The following is a 15,572-nucleotide window of genomic DNA, read 5'->3' as shown; positions in this document are numbered from 1 at the left end:
CTGCGAAAACTATGATTAGCTTGGAGTACTAGTTTCAAAAGCTCACTCAATTCTCCAGGGAAAAAATATCCTAGATCTTCCTGCTTCTAACACAGATAGTTTTCCCTCAAGAGATACATGTGTTTCTTCATCCAATTTGAATACCCTGTTTGCAAGAAAATGACCCTTTCTACATCTTAAAAACTATGATTTGCAGGAAGTATTCATTTCAAAAGTAACTCAATGGTCACGTATAAACCATGTGCTAGATGCTGCAGCTGCTAGCCTGGATACTTTTCTTTGGATTGGTACATGTGTTTCTTCAACTCAGCTGAATAGGGTTCATGGAGTAAACAGAGCCTACTCACACCTTGAAACCCTGCTGTTGCAGGATGTATTCCTTCCAACACTGACACAATCATCGGAGGAAGACAATGTGCTTGGTACTCCTGCTGTTAACATGTGTGGTTTTGTTTGCAAGATACACATGTTCCTTCAGCTTTGATGAAGAGTCCTCTTTGGAACCAAATGAACCTTTCCCCACTCTGAATATTGTGACTTGCAGGAGTTATTCCTTCCAAAAGAGACCCACTGCTCACATGTAAATAATGAGCAAGATGCTTTGCTTCTAGCACAGGTGGTGTTCTTTTGACAAATACATAGGTTTCTACAACTTAGCTGAATAGGCCTACTTACAACAAAATGAGCCATTATCTACATTGAAAAGTATGATTAGAAGGAAGGATTTCTGCAAGAACTAAGTCAATTCTCAAAGGGAAACTATGTGCTAGATGCTTCTGCTTCTCACAGGGATTGTGTTCTTTCGAAAAATGCATGTGTTTCTTCTACTTAGATGAATAGACCTATTTGGAACAAAATGAGCCTTTCACCACCTTGAAAAGTGTAATTTACACGAGGTATTCCTACTAAAACATACTCAATTCTCACAGAGAACAAAGTGCCAGATGCTCCTACTTCTAAATAGTGGTTTTCATTCGTGATATACATGTGTTTCAACCTAGCTGAATAGGCCAATTTGGCACAAACGAGCCACTCTCCACCTTTAAAACTTTGATTTGCAGAAAGTACTCCTTTGAAAACTAACTTTATTCTCACAGGGAAAGAATGTTCTAGGTGCTCCTGCTTCTAAGACAGTTGGTTTTCTTGCGAGAGATTCTTGTGTTCCTTCAACTTACTGAAATGGCCTATATGGAACAAAATGAACCTTTCTCCACTTTGAAAATTCTGTTTTGCAAGAAGTATTTCTTTCAAAACCTAACTATAGTCACACAGGTAAACAAAGTGGTGGATGCTAGTGCTTCTAACTCAAATGGCTTTCTTTCAAGAGATACATGTGTTTCCTCAACTGAGCTGAATAGGCCTATTTGCAATAAAGTCAGCCTATCTCCACCTTAAAGAACCAAAGGGGCAGAAAGTATTCCTTTCCAAACCTAACTCAGTTTTCCCAGGGAAACAGTGTGCTAGATGCTCCAGCTTCTAACACAGATTTTTTTTAGGGGGGATATATATGTGTTTCTTCAACTCGGCTGAATAGGTCTATTTGGAAATAAATGAGCCTTTCTCAACCTTGAAAATTCTGATTTGCAGGAAGTATTCCTTTGAAAAATTAACTAAACTCTCAGAGTTAAGCAATGAGATAGATTCTGATGCTTTTTACATCCATGGGTTTCTTTGGAGAGACATGCGTGATTCATCAACTCAGGTGTATAGGCCTACTTGGAAGAAAGAGAGGCTATCTGTACCATGGAAAACCCACCTAGCATGAAGTATTCCTTTCAAAAACTAACTCAATTCTCAAAAGGAAACAATGGGCTTGATGGTGCAGCTTCTAACAAAGATGTTTTTCTTAGAAGAGGTATACTCAGCTGAATATACCTATTTGGAGCAAACAGAGTCTAACTCCACCTTCAAATACCTAAGTTGCAGAAAAGGATTCGATTCAAAAACTAAGTCAATTCTTACATGGAAACAATGTGCTAGAGTGTGCAGCATCTGACGTAGATGTTTTTCTAAGGAGAGGTACATGTGTTTCTTCAACTCAGCTGAATTGCCTGTTTGGAACAAAATGAGCCTTTATCCACCTTGAAAATTATGATTGGCAGGAAGCATTCCTTTCAAAAGTAACGCAAATTTACATGGAAGCTATGTGCAAGATGCTTCAGCTCCTAAAACAGATGGCTTACTTTGGATACATACATGTATTTCTTCAACTCAGGTGAAGAAGCCTTTTGGGAGCAAACTGCGCCTATCTCCCCTTGAAACAGCTAAGTTTCCTTTCAAAATCTAACTCAATTCTCACAGGGAAGAAATGTGCTACATGCTGCTGCTTCTAACACAAATGGACTTCTTTTCAAAACTAAATGTGTTTCTTAAATTTAGCTGAATAGGCCAACTTGGAAAATATAAGCCTTTCTGCATGTTCAAAACTGTGATTTGCACTATGTACTGCTTTGGAAACTACCTCAGTTCTCACAGGGTAGTGCTAACACACATGGTTTTCTTTCAAGATATATATGTGTTTCACCAACTCACCAGTACACGCCTATTTCTAACAAAAAGAGCCTGTCAATACCCTTGGATAACCCACATAGCAGGAAGTATTCCTCTCAAATACTAGCTCAAATCTCACAAGGTAACAATGTGCTTGAACCTGCATCTGCTAACACAGATGGTTTTCTTTGGAGAGATACATGGGTTGCTTGAACTCAGCTGCATATCCCTATTTGGAGCAAAGAGAGCCTATGTCCACCTTGAATCACCTAAGTGGCAGGAAGTCTTCCTTTCAAAAACGAACTCAATTCTCACAGGGAAACAATGTGCTAGATGCTCCTTCTTGTAACACACATGGTTTTCTGTCAAGAGATATATTTGTTTCTTCAACTTAGTTGAACAGGCCTATTTAGAAAAAATGAGCTTTTCTCCACCTTGAAACTTCTGATTTGTAGTGAATATTCATTCAAAAACTAACTCAATATTAACAGGGAAACAATGTGCAGGAGGCTCGAGCTTCTAACAAAGATGATTTTCTTTCGTGAGATACAAGTCTTTCTTCACCTTAGTTGAATTGGTCCATTTGGAACAAAATGAGCCTTTTTCCATCTTGAAAACTGTGATTAGCAGGAATTATTCCTTGCAAAAGAAACTCAATTCTGACAGGGACATAATGTACTAGCTGCTACTGCTCATAACACAGTTGGGTTTCTTTCGAGAGGTATACTTGTTTTTTCAACTCTGCTGTATGGGCCTATTTGGAACAAAGAGAGCTTATTATTATCTTGGAAAAGGCTCATAGCAAGCAGTATTCATTTGAAACACGGTATCAATTCTCCCAGTAACCAGTACACTAGATGCTGTAGCTTCCAACATAGATTGTTTTCTTTGGAGAGATGTATGTGTTTCTTCAGCTTAACTGTATTGGCTTACAAAATGAGCCTTTCTCCACCTTGAAATTTCTGACTTGAGGGAAGTATTCGTTCAAAACCTAAATCAATTCTCACAGGAAAACAATGTGTTTGATGCTACTGCTTCTAACAGAGTTGTTCTTTTCAGAGATACATGTGTTTCTTCAAGTTAACTGGATAGTTCAATTTGGAACCAAATGAGACTTTTCCAACTTGAATATTCTGATTTGCAGATAGTAGTCCTTTCAAAAATTAACTCAATTGTCACCGAGAAATAATGTGCTAGATGCTTCAGCTTCTAATACAGATAGTTTCTTTCTGGATATACATGTGTTTTTTCAGCTTAGCCTAATATGCCTGTTTGGAACAAAGTGAGCCTTCTTGACCTTGAAAACGATTTTAAGGAGGAAGTATTCCTTTCAAATAATCACTCAGTTCTTACAGGGAAACAATGTGCTAGATGCTGCAGCTTCTTAAGTGGATGATTTTCTTTGAATAGATGCATGTGTTCTTCAACTCAGCCAAATAGGCCAATTTGGAGCAAACAGAGCCCATACACACCTTGAATCACAAAAGTTGCCGGAAGTATTCCTTTGAAAAATGAACTCAGTTCTCACAGGGAAGCAAAGTGCTTGATGCTCCTGCTTCCAACACAGGTGGTTTCCTTTCAAGATATACATGTGTTTCTTCAACTAACCTGAGTTAGGCCCACTTGGAAAAAAATAAACCTTTCTCTACCAGGAAAACTATGTGAAGCAGGAAGAATTCCTTTCAAAAACTAACTCAATTCTTACAGAGAAACAATGTTTCAGATGCTGCCACTTCTAACATAGATGGTTTTCTTTGGAGAGGTGAACATGCGCTTTAACTCAGAAGAATAGGCGTATTTGGAGATAACACAGCCTATCTCCATCTTTACGCACCGAAGTTGGAGGAAGTATTTCTTTGAAAAACTAACTCAATTCTCACAGGGAAACAATGTACTAGACGCTACTGCTTCTAGCACAAATGGATTTCTTTCCAGAGATACATGTGTTTCATCAACTTAGCTGAATACACCTATTTGGAACAAAGAGAGCCTATGTGCACCTTGAAAAACACAAGTGGCCGCAAGAATTCCTTTCAGAAATTAATTGAATTGTCCCAGGGAAATAATGTGCTTCTGCTTCTAACACATATGGTTTTCTTTCAAGAGAGAAAGTGTTTCTTCAACTCAACTTAATAGGCCTATTTGTAGCAAACAGAGCCTATAATCCACCTTGAAAAACCTAAAGCTTGAAGCATTCGATTCAAAAACTAACTGAGTTCTCACAGGGAAAAAACGTGCTATGTGTTCCTGCTTCTAACACAGATGGTTTTCTTTCAAGTGCTACATGTGTTTCTTCAGCAGAGGTGAATAGGCTTGTTTGGAAAAACATCAGCCTTTCTCCACTTAGAAAATTCTGATTTCCTGAATGTATTCCTTTCAAAAACTAACTCAGTTCTCACAGGGAGACAAGGTGCAAGATGCTGCTAATCTAACACACATGGGTTTCTACCCAGAGATATATGTGTTTCATGAGCTCAGCTGTATATAGCTGGAACAAAGAGAGCCTATCTCCACTTTGGAAAATGCATATAGCAGGAAGTATTCCTTTCAAAAGCTACATCAATTCTCACTGGAAAACAATGTGCTAGATGCTGCAGCTTCTAATATTGATAGATTTCTTTCGAGGCATGCATGGGTTTCTTCAACCTAAATGAATGTACCTATTGGGAGCAAACAGAGCCTAACTCCACCCTGAAAAACCTAAGTTGCAGGACGGATTCCTTTCTAAAACAAGCTCAATTCTCATAAGGAAACAATGTGCTATATGCTACACCTTCTAACATAGATAGTTTTCTTTGGAAAGATACATGTGTTTCTTCAACTCAGCTAAATTGGCCTATTTGGAACAGAGAGAGCTTATCTTCACCTTGAAACATCTAAGTTGCAGGAAGTATTCCTTTTAAAAACTAACTCAATTTTAATAGGAAACAATGTGCAAGAGGCTCCTGCTTCTAACACAGATGATTTTCTCTGGTGAGATAAACGTCTTTCTACAACTCAGCTGAATAGGCCTACTTGGAAAAAAGGAGCATTTCTCCATCTTGAAAATGCTTATTGCAAGGATATATTCTCTTCACAAACTAACTCAATAATCAGAAGGAAACAATGTGTTAGATGTTGCAACTATGCGCATAGATGGTTTTCTTTGGAGAGGTACATATGTTTCATCCACTCAACTGAATAGGCCTATTTGGAACAAAATGAGCCTTTCTCCACTGCGAAAACTATGATTAGCTTGGAGTACTAGTTTCAAAAGCTCACTCAATTCTCCAGGGAAAAAATATCCTAGATCTTCCTGCTTCTAACACAGATAGTTTTCCCTCAAGAGATACATGTGTTTCTTCATCCAATTTGAATACCCTGTTTGCAAGAAAATGACCCTTTCTACATCTTAAAAACTATGATTTGCAGGAAGTATTCATTTCAAAAGTAACTCAATGGTCACGTATAAACCATGTGCTAGATGCTGCAGCTGCTAGCCTGGATACTTTTCTTTGGATTGGTACATGTGTTTCTTCAACTCAGCTGAATAGGGTTCATGGAGTAAACAGAGCCTACTCACACCTTGAAACCCTGCTGTTGCAGGATGTATTCCTTCCAACACTGACACAATCATCGGAGGAAGACAATGTGCTTGGTACTCCTGCTGTTAACATGTGTGGTTTTGTTTGCAAGATACACATGTTCCTTCAGCTTTGATGAAGAGTCCTCTTTGGAACCAAATGAACCTTTCCCCACTCTGAATATTGTGACTTGCAGGAGTTATTCCTTCCAAAAGAGACCCACTGCTCACATGTAAATAATGAGCAAGATGCTTTGCTTCTAGCACAGGTGGTGTTCTTTTGACAAATACATAGGTTTCTACAACTTAGCTGAATAGGCCTACTTACAACAAAATGAGCCATTATCTACATTGAAAAGTATGATTAGAAGGAAGGATTTCTGCAAGAACTAAGTCAATTCTCAAAGGGAAACTACGTGCTAGATGCTTCTGCTTCTCACAGGGATTGTGTTCTTTCGAAAAATGCATGTGTTTCTTCTACTTAGATGAATAGACCTATTTGGAACAAAATGAGCCTTTCACCACCTTGAAAAGTGTAATTTACACGAGGTATTCCTACTAAAACATACTCAATTCTCACAGAGAACAAAGTGCCAGATGCTCCTACTTCTAAATAGTGGTTTTCATTCGTGATATACATGTGTTTCACCCTAGCTGAATAGGCCAATTTGGCACAAACGAGCCACTCTCCACCTTTAAAACTTTGATTTGCAGAAAGTACTCAATGGAAACTAACTTTATTCTCACAGGGAAAGAATGTTCTAGGTGCTCCTGCTTCTAAGACAGTTGGTTTTCTTGCGAGAGATTCTTGTGTTCCTTCAACTTACTGAAATGGCCTATATGGAACAAAATGAACCTTTCTCCACTTTGAAAATTCTGTTTTGCAAGAAGTATTTCTTTCAAAACCTAACTATAGTCACACAGGTAAACAAAGTGGTGGATGCTAGTGCTTCTAACTCAAATGGCTTTCTTTCAAGAGATACATGTGTTTCCTCAACTGAGCTGAATAGGCCTATTTGCAATAAAGTCAGCCTATCTCCACCTTAAAGAACCAAAGGGGCAGAAAGTATTCCTTTCCAAACCTAACTCAGTTTTCCCAGGGAAACAGTGTGCTAGATGCTCCAGCTTCTAACACAGATTTTTTTTAGGGGGGATATATATGTGTTTCTTCAACTCGGCTGAATAGGTCTATTTGGAAATAAATGAGCCTTTCTCAACCTTGAAAATTCTGATTTGCAGGAAGTATTCCTTTGAAAAATTAACTAAACTCTCAGAGTTAAGCAATGAGATAGATTCTGATGCTTTTTACATCCATGGGTTTCTTTGGAGAGACATGCGTGATTCATCAACTCAGGTGTATAGGCCTACTTGGAAGAAAGAGAGGCTATCTGTACCATGGAAAACCCACCTAGCATGAAGTATTCCTTTCAAAAACTAACTCAATTCTCAAAAGGAAACAATGGGCTTGATGGTGCAGCTTCTAACAAAGATGTTTTTCTTAGAAGAGGTATACTCAGCTGAATATACCTATTTGGAGCAAACAGAGTCTAACTCCACCTTCAAATACCTAAGTTGCAGAAAAGGATTCGATTCAAAAACTAAGTCAATTCTTACATGGAAACAATGTGCTAGAGTGTGCAGCATCTGACGTAGATGTTTTTCTAAGGAGAGGTACATGTGTTTCTTCAACTCAGCTGAATTGCCTGTTTGGAACAAAATGAGCCTTTATCCACCTTGAAAATTATGATTGGCAGGAAGCATTCCTTTCAAAAGTAACGCAAATTTACATGGAAGCTATGTGCAAGATGCTTCAGCTCCTAAAACAGATGGCTTACTTTGGATACATACATGTATTTCTTCAACTCAGGTGAAGAAGCCTTTTGGGAGCAAACTGCGCCTATCTCCCCTTGAAACAGCTAAGTTTCCTTTCAAAATCTAACTCAATTCTCACAGGGAAGAAATGTGCTACATGCTGCTGCTTCTAACACAAATGGACTTCTTTTCAAAACTAAATGTGTTTCTTAAACTTAGCTGAATAGGCCAACTTGGAAAATATAAGCCTTTCTGCATGTTCAAAACTGTGATTTGCACTATGTACTGCTTTGGAAACTACCTCAGTTCTCACAGGGTAGTGCTAACACACATGGTTTTCTTTCAAGATATATATGTGTTTCACCAACTCACCTGTACACGCCTATTTCTAACAAAAAGAGCCTGTCAATACCCTTGGATAACCCACATAGCAGGAAGTATTCCTCTCAAATACTAGCTCAAATCTCACAAGGAAACAATGTGCTTGAACCTGCATCTGCTAACACAGATGGTTTTCTTTGGAGAGATACATGGGTTGCTTGAACTCAGCTGCATATCCCTATTTGGAGCAAAGAGAGCCTATGTCCACCTTGAATCACCTAAGTGGCAGGAAGTCTTCCTTTCAAAAACGAACTCAATTCTCACAGGGAAACAATGTGCTAGATGCTCCTTCTTTTAACACACATGGTTTTCTGTCAAGAGATATATTTGTTTCTTCAACTTAGTTGAACAGGCCTATTTAGAAAAAATGAGCTTTTCTCCACCTTGCAACTTCTGATTTGTAGTGAATATTCATTCAAAAACTAACTCAATATTAACAGGGAAACAATGTGCAGGAGGCTCGAGCTTCTAACAAAGATGATTTTCTTTCGTGAGATACAAGTCTTTCTTCACCTTAGTTGAATTGGTCCATTTGGAACAAAATGAGCCTTTTTCCATCTTGAAAACTGTGATTAGCAGGAATTATTCCTTGCAAAAAAAACTCAATTCTGACAGGGACATAATGTACTAGCTGCTACTGCTCATAACACAGATGGGTTTCTTTCGAGAGGTATACTTGTTTTTTCAACTCTGCTGTATGGGCCTATTTGGAACAAAGAGAGCTTATTATTATCTTGGAAAAGGCTCATAGCAAGCAGTATTCATTTGAAACACGGTATCAATTCTCCCAGTAACCAGTACACTAGATGCTGTAGCTTCCAACATAGATTGTTTTCTTTGGAGAGATGTATGTGTTTCTTCAGCTTAACTGTATTGGCTTACAAAATGAGCCTTTCTCCACCTTGAAATTTCTGACTTGAGGGAAGTATTCGTTCAAAACCTAAATCAATTCTCACAGGAAAACAATGTGTTTGATGCTACTGCTTCTAACAGAGTTGTTCTTTTCAGAGATACATGTGTTTCTTCAAGTTAACTGGATAGTTCAATTTGGAACCAAATGAGACTTTTCCAACTTGAATATTCTGATTTGCAGATAGTAGTCCTTTCAAAAATTAACTCAATTGTCACCGAGAAATAATGTGCTAGATGCTTCAGCTTCTAATACAGATAGTTTCTTTCTGGATATACATGTGTTTTTTCAGCTTAGCCTAATATGCCTGTTTGGAACAAAGTGAGCCTTCTTGACCTTGAAAACGATTTTAAGGAGGAAGTATTCCTTTCAAATAATCACTCAGTTCTTACAGGGAAACAATGTGCTAGATGCTGCAGCTTCTTAAGTGGATGATTTTCTTTGAATAGATGCATGTGTTCTTCAACTCAGCCAAATAGGCCAATTTGGAGCAAACAGAGCCCATACACACCTTGAATCACAAAAGTTGCCGGAAGTATTCCTTTGAAAAATGAACTCAGTTCTCACAGGGAAGCAAAGTGCTTGATGCTCCTGCTTCCAACACAGGTGGTTTCCTTTCAAGATATACATGTGTTTCTTCAACTAACCTGAGTTAGGCCCACTTGGAAAAAAATAAACCTTTCTCTACCAGGAAAACTATGTGAAGCAGGAAGAATTCCTTTCAAAAACTAACTCAATTCTTACAGAGAAACAATGTTTCAGATGCTGCCACTTCTAACATAGATGGTTTTCTTTGGAGAGGTGAACATGCGCTTTAACTCAGAAGAATAGGCGTATTTGGAGATAACACAGCCTATCTCCATCTTTACGCACCGAAGTTGGAGGAAGTATTTCTTTGAAAAACTAACTCAATTCTCACAGGGAAACAATGTACTAGACGCTACTGCTTCTAGCACAAATGGATTTCTTTCCAGAGATACATGTGTTTCATCAACTTAGCTGAATACACCTATTTGGAACAAAGAGAGCCTATGTGCACCTTGAAAAACACAAGTGGCCGCAAGAATTCCTTTCAGAAATTAATTGAATTGTCCCAGGGAAATAATGTGCTTCTGCTTCTAACACATATGGTTTTCTTTCAAGAGAGAAAGTGTTTCTTCAACTCAACTTAATAGGCCTATTTGTAGCAAACAGAGCCTATAATCCACCTTGAAAAACCTAAAGCTTGAAGCATTCGATTCAAAAACTAACTGAGTTCTCACAGGGAAAAAACGTGCTATGTGTTCCTGCTTCTAACACAGATGGTTTTCTTTCAAGTGCTACATGTGTTTCTTCAGCAGAGGTGAATAGGCTTGTTTGGAAAAACATCAGCCTTTCTCCACTTAGAAAATTCTGATTTCCTGAATGTATTCCTTTCAAAAACTAACTTAGTTCTCACAGGGAGACAAGGTGCAAGATGCTGCTAATCTAACACACATGGGTTTCTACCCAGAGATATATGTGTTTCATGAGCTCAGCTGTATATAGCTGGAACAAAGAGAGCCTATCTCCACTTTGGAAAATGCATATAGCAGGAAGTATTCCTTTCAAAAGCTACATCAATTCTCACTGGAAAACAATGTGCTAGATGCTGCAGCTTCTAATATTGATAGATTTCTTTCGAGACATGCATGGGTTTCTTCAACCTAAATGAATGTACCTATTGGGAGCAAACAGAGCCTAACTCCACCCTGAAAAACCTAAGTTGCAGGACGGATTCCTTTCTAAAACAAGCTCAATTCTCATAAGGAAACAATGTGCTATATGCTACACGTTCTAACCTAGATAGTTTTCTTTGGAAAGATACATGTGTTTCTTCAACTCAGCTAAATTGGCCTATTTGGAACAGAGAGAGCTTATCTTCACCTTGAAACATCTAAGTTGCAGGAAGTATTCCTTTTAAAAACTAACTCAATTTTAATAGGAAACAATGTGCAAGAGGCTCCTGCTTCTAACACAGATGATTTTCTCTGGTGAGATAAACGTCTTTCTACAACTCAGCTGAATAGGCCTACTTGGAAAAAAGGAGCATTTCTCCATCTTGAAAATGCTTATTGCAAGGATATATTCTCTTCACAAACTAACTCAATAATCAGAAGGAAACAATGTGTTAGATGTTGCAACTATGCGCATAGATGGTTTTCTTTGGAGAGGTACATGTGTTTCATCCACTCAACTGAATAGGCCTATTTGGAACAAAATGAGCCTTTCTCCACTGCGAAAACTATGATTAGCTTGGAGTACTAGTTTCAAAAGCTCACTCAATTCTCCAGGGAAAAAATATCCTAGATCTTCCTGCTTCTAACACAGATAGTTTTCCCTCAAGAGATACATGTGTTTCTTCATCCAATTTGAATACCCTGTTTGCAAGAAAATGACCCTTTCTACATCTTAAAAAACTATGATTTGCAGGAAGTATTCATTTCAAAAGTAACTCAATGGTCACGTATAAACCATGTGCTAGATGCTGCAGCTGCTAGCCTGGATACTTTTCTTTGGATTGGTACATGTGTTTCTTCAACTCAGCTGAATAGGGTTCATGGAGTAAACAGAGCCTACTCACACCTTGAAACCCTGCTGTTGCAGGATGTGTTCCTTCCAAAACTGATACAATCATCGGAGGAAGACAATGTGCTTGGTACTCCTGCTGTTAACATGTGTGGTTTTGTTTGCAAGATACACATGTTCCTTCATCTTTGATGAAGAGTCCTCTTTGGAACCAAATGAACCTTTCCCCACTCTGAATATTGTGACTTGCAGGAGTTATTCCTTCCAAAAGAGACCCACTGCTCACATGTAAATAATGAGCAAGATGCTTTGCTTCTAGCACAGGTGGTGTTCTTTTGACAAATACATAGGTTTCTACAACTTAGCTGAATAGGCCTACTTACAACAAAATGAGCCATTATCTACATTGAAAAGTATGATTAGAAGGAAGGATTTCTGCAAGAACTAAGTCAATTCTCAAAGGGAAACTACGTGCTAGATGCTTCTGCTTCTCACAGGGATTGTGTTCTTTCGAAAAATGCATGTGTTTCTTCTACTTAGATGAATAGACCTATTTGGAACAAAATGAGCCTTTCACCACCTTGAAAAGTGTAATTTACACGAGGTATTCCTACTAAAACATACTCAATTCTCACAGAGAACAAAGTGCCAGATGCTCCTACTTCTAAATAGTGGTTTTCATTCGTGATATACATGTGTTTCACCCTAGCTGAATAGGCCAATTTGGCACAAACGAGCCACTCTCCACCTTTAAAAGTTTGATTTGCAGAAAGTACTCCTTTGAAAACTAACTTTATTCTCACAGGGAAAGAATGTTCTAGGTGCTCCTGCTTCTAAGACAGTTGGTTTTCTTGCGAGAGATTCTTGTGTTCCTTCAACTTACTGAAATGGCCTATATGGAACAAAATGAACCTTTCTCCACTTTGAAAATTCTGTTTTGCAAGAAGTATTTCTTTCAAAACCTAACTATAGTCACACAGGTAAACAAAGTGGTGGATGCTAGTGCTTCTAACTCAAATGGCTTTCTTTCAAGAGATACATGTGTTTCCTCAACTGAGCTGAATAGGCCTATTTGCAATAAAGTCAGCCTATCTCCACCTTAAAGAACCAAAGGGGCAGAAAGTATTCCTTTCCAAACCTAACTCAGTTTTCCCAGGGAAACAGTGTGCTAGATGCTCCAGCTTCTAACACAGATTTTTTTTAGGGGGGATATATATGTGTTTCTTCAACTCGGCTGAATAGGTCTATTTGGAAATAAATGAGCCTTTCTCAACCTTGAAAATTCTGATTTGCAGGAAGTATTCCTTTGAAAAATTAACTAAACTCTCAGAGTTAAGCAATGAGATAGATTCTGATGCTTTTTACATCCATGGGTTTCTTTGGAGAGACATGCGTGATTCATCAACTCAGGTGTATAGGCCTACTTGGAAGAAAGAGAGGCTATCTGTACCATGGAAAACCCAATTAGCATGAAGTATTCCTTTCAAAAACTAACTCAATTCTCAAAAGGAAACAATGGGCTTGATGGTGCAGCTTCTAACAAAGATGTTTTTCTTAGAAGAGGTATACTCAGCTGAATATACCTATTTGGAGCAAACAGAGTCTAACTCCACCTTCAAATACCTAAGTTGCAGAAAAGGATTCGATTCAAAAACTAAGTCAATTCTTACATGGAAACAATGTGCTAGAGTGTGCAGCATCTGACATAGATGTTTTTCTAAGGAGAGGTACATGTGTTTCTTCAACTCAGCTGAATTGCCTGTTTGGAACAAAATGAGCCTTTATCCACCTTGAAAATTATGATTGGCAGGAAGCATTCCTTTCAAAAGTAACGCAAATTTACATGGAAGCTATGTGCAAGATGCTTCAGCTCCTAAAACAGATGGCTTACTTTGGATACATACATGTATTTCTTCAACTCAGGTGAAGAAGCCTTTTGGGAGCAAACTGCGCCTATCTCCCCTTGAAACAGCTAAGTTTCCTTTCAAAATCTAACTCAATTCTCACAGGGAAGAAATGTGCTACATGCTGCTGCTTCTAACACAAATGGACTTCTTTTCAAAACTAAATGTGTTTCTTAAACTTAGCTGAATAGGCCAACTTGGAAAATATAAGCCTTTCTGCATGTTCAAAACTGTGATTTGCACTATGTACTGCTTTGGAAACTCCCTCAGTTCTCACAGGGTAGTGCTAACACACGTGGTTTTCTTTCAAGATATATATGTGTTTCACCAACGCACCTGTACACGCCTATTTCTAACAAAAAGAGCCTGTCAATACCCTTGGATAACCCACATAGCAGGAAGTATTCCTCTCAAATACTAGCTCAAATCTCACAAGGAAACAATGTGCTTGAACCTGCATCTGCTAACACAGATGGTTTTCTTTGGAGAGATACATGGGTTGCTTGAACTCAGCTGCATATCCCTATTTGGAGCAAAGAGAGCCTATGTCCACCTTGAATCACCTAAGTGGCAGGAAGTCTTCCTTTCAAAAACCAACTCAATTCTCACAGGGAAACAATGTGCTAGATGCTCCTTCTTTTAACACACATGGTTTTCTGTCAAGAGATATATTTGTTTCTTCAACTTAGTTGAACAGGCCTATTTAGAAAAAATGAGCTTTTCTCCACCTTGAAACTTCTGATTTGTAGTGAATATTCATTCAAAAACTAACTCAATATTAACAGGGAAACAATGTGCAGGAGGCTCGAGCTTCTAACAAAGATGATTTTCTTTCGTGAGATACAAGTCTTTCTTCACCTTAGTTGAATTGGTCCATTTGGAACAAAATGAGCCTTTTTCCATCTTGAAAACTGTGATTAGCAGGAATTATTCCTTGCAAAACAAACTCAATTCTGACAGGGACATAATGTACTAGCTGCTACTGCTCATAACACAGATGGGTTTCTTTCGAGAGGTATACTTGTTTTTTCAACTCTGCTGTATGGGCCTATTTGGAACAAAGAGAGCTTATTATTATCTTGGAAAAGGCTCATAGCAAGCGGTATTCATTTGAAACACGGTATCAATTCTCCCAGTAACCAGTACACTAGATGCTGTAGCTTCCAACATAGATTGTTTTCTTTGGAGAGATGTATGTGTTTCTTCAGCTTAACTGTATTGGCTTACAAAATGAGCCTTTCTCCACCTTGAAATTTCTGACTTGAGGGAAGTATTCGTTCAAAACCTAAATCAATTCTCACAGGAAAACAATGTGTTTGATGCTACTGCTTCTAACAGAGTTGTTCTTTTCAGAGATACATGTGTTTCTTCAAGTTAACTGGATAGTTCAAATTGGAACCAAATGAGACTTTTCCAACTTGAATATTCTGATTTGCAGATAGTAGTCCTTTCAAAAATTAACTCAATTGTCACCGAGAAATAATGTGCTAGATGCTTCAGCTTCTAATACAGATAGTTTCTTTCTGGATATACATGTGTTTTTTCAGCTTAGCCTAATATGCCTGTTTGGAACAAAGTGAGCCTTCTTGACCTTGAAAACGATTTTAAGGAGGAAGTATTCCTTTCAAATAATCACTCAGTTCTTACAGGGAAACAATGTGCTAGATGCTGCAGCTTCTTAAGTGGATGATTTTCTTTGAATAGATGCATGTGTTCTTCAACTCAGCCAAATAGGCCAATTTGGAGCAAACAGAGCCCATACACACCTTGAATCACAAAAGTTGCCGGAAGTATTCCTTTGAAAAATGAACTCAGTTCTCACAGGGAAGCAAAGTGCTTGATGCTCCTGCTTCCAACACAGGTGGTTTCCTTTCAAGATATACATGTGTTTCTTCAACTAACCTGAGTTAGGCCCACTTGGAAAAAAATAAACCTTTCTCTACCAGGAAAACTATGTGAAGCAGGA

This window comes from Castor canadensis, chromosome 6 (genome assembly GCF_047511655.1).
Source record: "Castor canadensis chromosome 6, mCasCan1.hap1v2, whole genome shotgun sequence".
In the NCBI taxonomy this organism is placed as follows: domain Eukaryota; kingdom Metazoa; phylum Chordata; class Mammalia; order Rodentia; family Castoridae; genus Castor; species Castor canadensis.
This window is presented reverse-complemented; position numbering follows the sequence as displayed.